The following is a 9,437-nucleotide window of genomic DNA, read 5'->3' as shown; positions in this document are numbered from 1 at the left end:
TGATGGGGGGCTTAATGTTCAGTGGTCCATTCATATAATTTTCACCGCTATTTTGCCCTTTACGCCCAATTGAATCTGTTTGATAATAGAAACTGGTTATTTTCTGGCGGTGACCATTTATATGTAAAATAAAGTTCACGGCGTGGATGGAAGAATGACATCATTGTATTTCGTGTCAATAGTGAAAATGTTGCTATCCTTGTAATAATGGAGTAATAGTTGTAATTCACACTGAGAAGAAAATAATCCCTCATAATTTTAACCAAACAGTAGGGTGACACACGTTTCAAATTTCTAGTAAATATATCATATTTTGAAAATACATCTCCTCGTAAATACCCGACATTTCATTCAAATACAGCCCCATGTGAACGATCCACTTGAAGTTCATACCTGAACATAACTAGTTGTCCTGCTACTATGACAAAACTGTCGTCTACCTGTGACATTTACAGCGTGTGTACTGTGCGATGCTGTCACGCTCAGTTCGGGACCGTCGGTAACACACCTCACGTTTCGACACTGCTTAAATACAGCAGTTCAACAGCGCGGCACACCTTCGCGGAGTTTTAAGCAACAAAAATAAAGTTGGCATTTATTTTTTTTAATGCTGGACACTCGGGGCCGTGTTCAGACTATTTCTTTGTAGGGATACACATTTCGAAAGAAAATAACAGTCAACATTATGCGACTCGACTATCGTTTCCTCGTCACAGCTAATAAAACGCGAATAAACATTAATATAGTTTATTTATGATGTGAACGGTTCAGACGACGTGTGCTTATAATGTAAGGTAAGAAGGGATATTAACGTTAAGATGTACAAATATACTGAATGTGGGGATATTGTTGGTTGGTTTGTTGTTTAACGCCGCACTCAGCAATATTCCAGCTATATGAAGGCGGTCTTTAAATAATCGAGTCTGGACCAGACAATCCAGTGATAAATATCATGAGCATCTATCCACGCAATCGGGATCGATGACATGCATCGCGAGCCTGACCACCGATCCCGTTAGTCGCCTCTTACAACAAGCATGAGTTGCTGAAGACATATTCTTCCCCGGATCTTCACGGGTCTGGGGTTATTGTTATGATATTGAATATTTAGTCTTCGCTACCCAAAACACTGCCCAAAAGTAAGGGGCGACTAACGGGATCGGGTGGTCAGGCTCGCTGTCTTGGTTGATGCATGTCATCGTATCATCCCCATTGCGTGGATCGATGCTCACAATATCAATCACTGGATTGTCTGGTCCAAACTCGATTATTTACAGACCGCCGTCATATAGCTGAGCTATTGCTAAGTGCGGCGTTAAACAACAAACAAAACTTTCAAACAATGAAGAAAATGGGTTCTGTGGACATTCTCTGGATAATTACTGATATCTATATGAGAGACCTCATATAGACAAACACGTTATTACAAAATAAACACAGGTTTAAGAAAAATATCATTAAATTATATATATGGAAACTACACACCCATGTCCTAAGAGGCGACTAAAGGGATCTAGTGGACAGACTCGCTGTCTTGGTTGATGCATGTCATCGTATCCCAACTGCGTACATTGATGCTCATGATGCCAATCACTGGACTGTCTTGTCAAGACTCAATTATTTACAGACCGCCCTTCAGGTAGCTGGGATATTGCTGAGAGCGGCGTTGAACGACAAACATGCAGACATAGATGAGACAGTATATTTACCCCCAACATTACCCAGTGGAGTTTATATCCTCTTTATTATGGTAAATGACCACCTCCGTGGTCTAGTGGTAAAGCGTCCGCCCGGAGAGCGGAAGGTTCGAGGTTCTATCCCCGGCCGCGTCATACCAAAAGACGTTAAAAGATGGTAGTTGTTGTTACCCTGTCTGGCATTCGGCACTAAGGGGCTAAACCAAGCACTGGTCAGCTCGGAGTCAGTATACTGTGTCTGAGAATGAAGTATACTATAAATCGGCATCAGTCCGGACTAGTACAAGCAGCCACACACACAAACACACACACGTGCATGTACGTCGCTATATAAGGGCAATAATCTTGGACGCGACGTTAAACTCAATTTCTCCTTTCACCTATTATGTAAACACGAACCCCTTCGCTACCAGCTTCGTTTTGAAATCGGTAAAAATAACACAATGTTAAACATAGCCGACCAACCGCATTACGTTTATGTGCAAGAGAAAATTCCGTGGGACGTTGCTGAAAAGATTGATGAAGGTGAAGAAAGTATTGCTTCATTAAAACAAAACTATTGATTGAAATGTGTCCAGGGCATTTATCTTAATGAATAGGATATAATACCCTGGATAATCGAGGATGTCAGATTGTAGCTGATTTTGGCTTTTAACAACACTTTCCCATTAATATACTATTGTTTAATAACACTTCCTCATGGTATAAAAGCATTTGGTTTACAATGCATTCTCTTCGGCGCTTTGAAGAGGCCGTTAATTCTGGTCTTAATCACGAACAAGGAAGCAATACTTGCCCTTTCTTTTATGTGTCCGTGGTTGGTGCGTGGCCTATGGTATATGTAAACCCCGCTCTAATTAGGACCGTGCCGTAAAAGCAACTATATCCCATCCCACTAACAACGAGGGTGCCCATTATCACACGCAACTAACCTCAAATATAACATGATGCTATTGTACTCTATTTGTTTTTGTAACACACATGTAATAGTAACTCGGTTTAAATTTGACTTCGCTATATTTTCTGTTTTGTTTGTTGTTTACCCCGCACTCAGCAATATTCCAGCTATGACGGCGGTCTGTAAATAATCGAGTCTGGACCAGACAATCCAGGGACTGACATCACGAGCATCGATCCACGCAATTGGGATACGATGATATGCATCAACCAAGTCAGCAGCCTGACCACCCGATCCCGTTAGTGGCCTTTTAGGAAAAGTACAGGTTGCTGAAGACCTTTTCTACCCATGATCTTCACGGGTGGACTTATCTATACACAGAAAAACTCAGTACGTATACACGTGGCACGCAAAATCTGTGTGTCGTCATACAAGAAAAGGCACGTAGATCAACGTGTTTCACTCTTTGTTTGACTGTCCATATATGTTGGAATAAAAAGAAAGCAGCTTATTCATAAATAGTTTAAATACTTCTACATAAAACACACAAAAGAAACTAGACACATTACGTAAAATGGCTGTGTTGGTAGCCATTAATATATACCTGTTGTATATTTATAGTATGTTAATAATGTATCTCTAATGCAGAAGTTTCCGACCAGGGCCCCGTTCCTCAAAGAGATCGTAGCTGCAACTGTCTTAATTCTATGTTAAAGTATGGGAGTTACGTTCATCTTAACGCTACGATAAGTATTATATGGTACAGATCAGTGTACGACGTCACACAAGGCGCGACGTCTCGGCGTTGACACTGGCTCACCGTACCTGACAAACAGTACCTACATGTCATTCTGAAATAGGCTCACGCCACCTTACACTCCCAGGGCTAAGTACGCATTACTAAGACAAGTATTACTTGTATTCTGTGTTCAACCAACACAGTGTGTCGTATATAAATTTTGTATAATGGCTATCCTCATCAGCAAGGATATAGCTGTTTGTTTGTTGTGTAACGCCGTACTCTGTAGGACGGCGGTCTTTAAATAATCGAGTCTGGACCAGACACTCCAGTGATTGATCGAATCATTATTTACCTGTAGAGACAGGCCGCTGGAAAAATATACCCAGAATCAATAGAAATTGTAACCTATGTAGCTCACCGGCGATAGCCGACGAGTTTCATTATTTATTTAAATGCTCCTTTTTTGATACCATGAGATCACATTATATTCCAATTTATCTTTGTAAATGGCCGAATCTCGCAAAGCTCAAGCTTTTGTTTACCTCAAATAATTGCTTAATCGTGAAAAATATCTCCAGATTTATAAGAATTATTAATAATGCTGTCAGAAGATGAGTACAACACTATAATCTACAACTTACTAAGTGATCACTACAATTAATTGTTTATGTTATAACTTTATTTGTATTGTTCCTGTACCACCTATGGTGGTTTGTTGGAATAAAACATTGATTGATTGATTGATTGATATTATGCGCATCGATCCACGCAATGGGGATACGATGATATGCATCTACCAAGTCAGCGAGCCTTACCACCCGATCCCGTTGGTAGATTCTTATGACAACCATAGTCGCCTTTTACGGCAAACATGGGTTGCTGAAGACATATTATACCCCGGATCTTCACGGGTCAACAAGAATCTAAATAAAGATGACTTTATATTGGGTTATTTCATAGTTAATGATGTAATAATTTTGATAATATGTAAATAATGTATTTTGGCGACTATGTCAATACATGAACAATGTTTATTAGTTTATAACAAAGCTATTGCTCTTTAAGTATGTTACTGCACATCCATTCACAAGCAAAACGCGTTGTGTCAGTGTTTTTGCATCATGGTGACCTTCCTCAGCAAGGATGGATATGTACAGGCGTGACAGATGACATGCATCAACCAAGTCAGCGAGCCTGACCACTCGATCCCCTTAGTCGCCTCTTGCGATAAGCATAGTAGAATCTTACAATACACCTATTCTAACCCGGACGGATCTTCACGGTTGTATATATACACGTATACTGAAAATACTAACGGAAGAATTAAGGATATTTTTTAAAATTAAAATACCTGTAAACAACTTACTACTACTACTACTACTACTACTGCTGCTGCTGCTGCTGCTGCTGCTGTTACTACTACTGTAGTGAAGATTCCGGGGTAGAATAGGTCTTCACCAACCCATACTTGCCGTAAAAGGTGGTCAGGCTCGCTGACTTGGTTGATACATGTCATCGATCTCAACTGCGTGGATCGATGCTCATGATGTCAATCACTGGATTGTCTGGTCCAGACTCGATTATTTTACAGACCGCCGTCATATAGCTGGAATATTGCTGAGTGCGGCGTTAAACAACAAACAAACAAACAAACACACTATACTATTGTGGCTCTGTCATCCATTTTCTCATTCACGGAGGGGGCGGTGGGGTAGCCTAGTGATTAAAGCGTTCGGTCGTAATGCCAAAAGTCCGGGTTCGATTCCCCACATGGGTACAATATGTGAAGCCCATTTCTTGCGATATTTCCGCAGTGATATTGCTGAAATATTGCAAAAAGCTCACTCACTCACTCACTCATTCTCGGATGGCCAAACTCGGTGAGCTGCGATATTTTGGAGCTGGTGTGATAGCTGCATGTATGGATTCCAGGTGTCTGTGTCACCTTAATGATCGCTTCCTATGTTTGTCTCAAAAGATGGACTCCGATTTCCCAGGATGATGACAAATGAACTTAATGACGGCGTAGGACGGAACCCGTGGTTTGACCGTACTGGTCCACACTTGTCGCTTCCCCGTGAAATCATTGATGTAATTGCTTTAAGCACACTAGCTTTGGTTCACGAAGTGTTGGGATGCTAATACTAGGCGGTTTGATGAGCACACAGATCTAGTTGATTAAACACAATAAGAATATTGGTTTAAAACACACCGGATTCCCCTTCCTAGTCCGTTGTGATCCACAACAAGGCTGACATGTCCGCCCTTTGAACTTTGTTAGTGGTCGTCGCGGATGCACAATTTTTTAAATTCAAGGATGCGTCAGAGAATAGGTTTAAATGTTTGAGAAACCTTGACAGAAACAATGGATCATACATCTTCTTGTATGTTCTCGAGAAAATTGTCACATGGTCATACCAATGTGCTACACTCATTGCCCGCCTCCGTGGTCTTGTGGTAGAGCGCCCACCCGGAGATCTTCTAGTATGTTCTCGAGAAAATTGTCACATGGTCATACCAATGTATTACACTCATTGCCCGCCTCCGTGGTCTTGTGGTAGAGCGCCCATCCGGAGATCTTCTAGTATGTTCTCGAGAAAATTGTCACATGGTCATACCAATGTATTACACTCATTGCCCGCCTCCGTGGTCTTGTGGTAGAGCGCCCATCCGGAGATCTTCTTGTATGTTCTCGAGAAAATTGTCACATGGTCATACCAATGTACTACACTCATTGTCCGCTTCCGTGGTCTTGTGGCAGAGCACCCAACCGGAGAGCGGAAGGTCCGGGGTTCGATCCCCGGCCGCGTTATACCAAAATACATCAAAAGATGGAACTTGTTGTTACCCTGCCTGGAGCTCGGTATTTAGGGGCTAAAACAAGGACTGGTCGGCTCGGAGTCAGTATACTATGTCTGAGTGGGATATTCATACCTCCACCGCCATTTATACCTTGTATTTATTTGCTTTACTCGTTACAGCTTACGCCAGACACCAACACATCGGGTGGTCAGACTCTATCGGTGACTTATATACGACACTCAATTAATAGTTTTATTTTTGTCGAGCAATATTCCAACTATTCCAGCCTTTGGTATCTACCTGTCTTAGCTTTTGAGGAGTCTACATTTCTTTACAGTTGTTTAACAACATTAAATACCTCAGTAAAGCTTTCAAACTGTTTATGATAGATATGTGGAGAACATTTTCGAATTTGACGCATCAGTGACAAAAATAATGTCCGATGCAATTCCCTATTTTGACTTGAACCACACGTTCCCGTGTTTTTTTTCAAGTGAACAATTGACTTGCCTATGCATGTGTTTGTGACGGGTGCCATCGGTGGGGCAGGATGCGCTCGTCTTTCTCAAATATCTGGTATCATCACAATTTGATAGTTATTCATAAACACATGCTCATGATACAGTCGGAACCGTACAATTAATCCTCCTTTCCGCAGAGATTTCTTGTGGTTTTGTTCCTTTTATTATTAGCTAGGTGCTTTTCAGCGTGAAAACGACAGTTGTATTTGATTAGCGCACGTTTGTGTCAATGTTAGCTTATGAGGCTAGTCTAGGAAATGTATCAATGTACTGTATACCCTTTGTGTGATGCATATATTCCGAGATATCTAACAAATCGAAAACTTGTAAAATGGTAGTTGGATTAACACTGTCTAGGTTTTTGATTTTCCATATAAGCTGACCTTTTGGTGGTTGTAGATTGAAAAGCCTCATGTCCAACTTCTTCTTGCCTTTCAGATGACCTTTAAGTAAAAAAATGACGCCATGCTGAGGACATTTATCCTTCTTGGAATGATGGGAGATATTTTTCATTGCTGTTACGTGAACACTTGCCACCTAAACCTCCCAATGTGGACATTTGGCATACTTATCCTTCCTGTTACAAGCCTTGGCGTGTCTTGACAAAACCTTCTTGCCGGCATATGTCGTCCTGTGCATATCAGTGCAACATTCGGGCTTGAGATTAAGATGCTTGTTGATGTGGCCACGGTAAACCCACAGGTGGTTAAAGTTTTTCTCCCATATTTGACCTGTAAATCTCCACTGATTACAGTTTCACATGCCGTATTTCGACTTTAAGTCTTCACACATTAAATCATGTTTCTTTTTTGCGGGGGTACTTGAAGCCGAGGGACTGGTGTTAAATGACACACACGACCCCTCAATCTCCTCGATGTCCATAACTTTGAAAAAACAGAATAATGTCAAGTTTGCAAGACCTAGCCGTACAACACATGAAACATTATTACATCAATGGAGTGATTTGCGTTACTGCTTAACGCCACAAGGGGAATTTTGGGCATCGAACCTGGACCATACAAACCAGTGAGTCATATATGGGTCTGTATGGGTATCGAACCTGGACTAGACAAAACCAGTGAGTCATATATGGGTCTGTATGAGTATCGAACCTGGACCAGACAAAACCAGTTAGTCATATATGGGTCTGTATGGGTATCGAACCTGGAACATACAAAACCAGTGAGTCATATATGGGTCTGCATGGGTATCGAACCTGGACTAGACAAAACCAGTGAGTCATATATGGATCTGTATGGGTATCGAACCTGGACCAGACAAACCAGTGAGTCATATAGGGATTGTATGGGTATCGAACCTGGACCAGACAAACCAGTGAGTCATAGGAGTCTGTAAGGTTACGCCTGCCAGTAATCGGTTCAGGACCAGCCAGCCCAATATCCATAACATGAGAAAGGATCAACGCCGTTGGTGACGACGACACACAATCAGCCGTTTTGTAACCACCTGTTTCTATTTCAGACTGGTTTTTTTTAAGTATTAGGCCCCGGTGAACTATTCAGTAGAAGAACTAATAAAAGTAGAATCAATATAAGTACTAATTCAATAGTAATGGTATGTTTGTATAGACATGGTTGTACAGTATGTAAATAATGACCGTCGTCATGATATAAACTATTTGACGTTACAGTAAACTACGGTTAACGAACTCAAAGGGACCACTAATTTTAGTTCGTTATAGCCGTTGTCCGTTATATGCATATATACACCATAACTGCAGCAAATAGTCTGGACAAAAAAAAGTAAGTTCGTTATATCCGTCAGTTCGTTATAAGCGTGTTCGTTATAAACGTTGTTTACTGTATATTTATTTAGTGTAGTTCATCTTCTGTGACTGCTCATGTGTCTGCATACATACAGATAAGCGTGATCTTCTTTTAAGGCCGACAATAGTCGTCTGAACAGTACACAGAATAAGTCTTAAATATAAAACCAACCTGAGCAAATGCCAACATACCGAACTTCCTATACTAGTATATATTAAGGGCCGGTTATAGGGGTAACATGTCCTTTAATGAGGGGACGCGTCAACTACAGCCAATGATTTTCCCCATTATATTTGAATACAGTAAACGTTTATAACGAACACGCTTATAACGAACTGACTGACATAACGAACTTATTTTTTAGTCCCGGCCATTTGATGTATATATGCTGTCTATATGCTTATAACGAACTACGGTTATTACGAACTAAAATTAGTGGTCCCTTTGAGTTCGTTATAACCATAGTTTACTGTACCATATTTAAAAAAAAATATATACCGTCCCTTCTCGTCCCAGATAACCATTGGAATAAAAGCCGGTCTCCGGATCTTAAGATTAACTGAATTTAATAGTTTCCTGTGGTTTAATATGCTCGTAATAGAGGAAATGCGGTATGCTTTCACATCTATTCCCATTACTTGGGCCTTGTCGCATGTATCATTATGTCATATTCAAGGTGTTCTGTTGAATAGGACATTCTGGCAATGGTTGATATCTTACCGATACGACGTCACCGAACAAGCCTGGTAATGGCCGTTGAGCATGGATTTTGTTTGTTTGTTTGTTGTTTAACGTCGCACTCAGTAATATTCCAGCTATATAAATAATCGAGTCTGGCCCAGACAGTTCAGTGATCTACATCATGAGCATCGATCCACGCAATTGGGATACGATGACACGCATCAACCAAGTCAGCGAGCCTGACCACCCCATTCGTTAGTCGCCTCTTATGACAAGCATAGTCGTATTTTATGGCAAGCATGGGTTCCT

The sequence above is a fragment of the Haliotis rufescens genome, unplaced genomic scaffold, assembly GCF_023055435.1.
Source record: "Haliotis rufescens isolate VD_foot unplaced genomic scaffold, xgHalRufe1.0.p SCAF_16, whole genome shotgun sequence".
NCBI lineage: Eukaryota > Metazoa > Mollusca > Gastropoda > Lepetellida > Haliotidae > Haliotis > Haliotis rufescens.
This window is presented reverse-complemented; position numbering follows the sequence as displayed.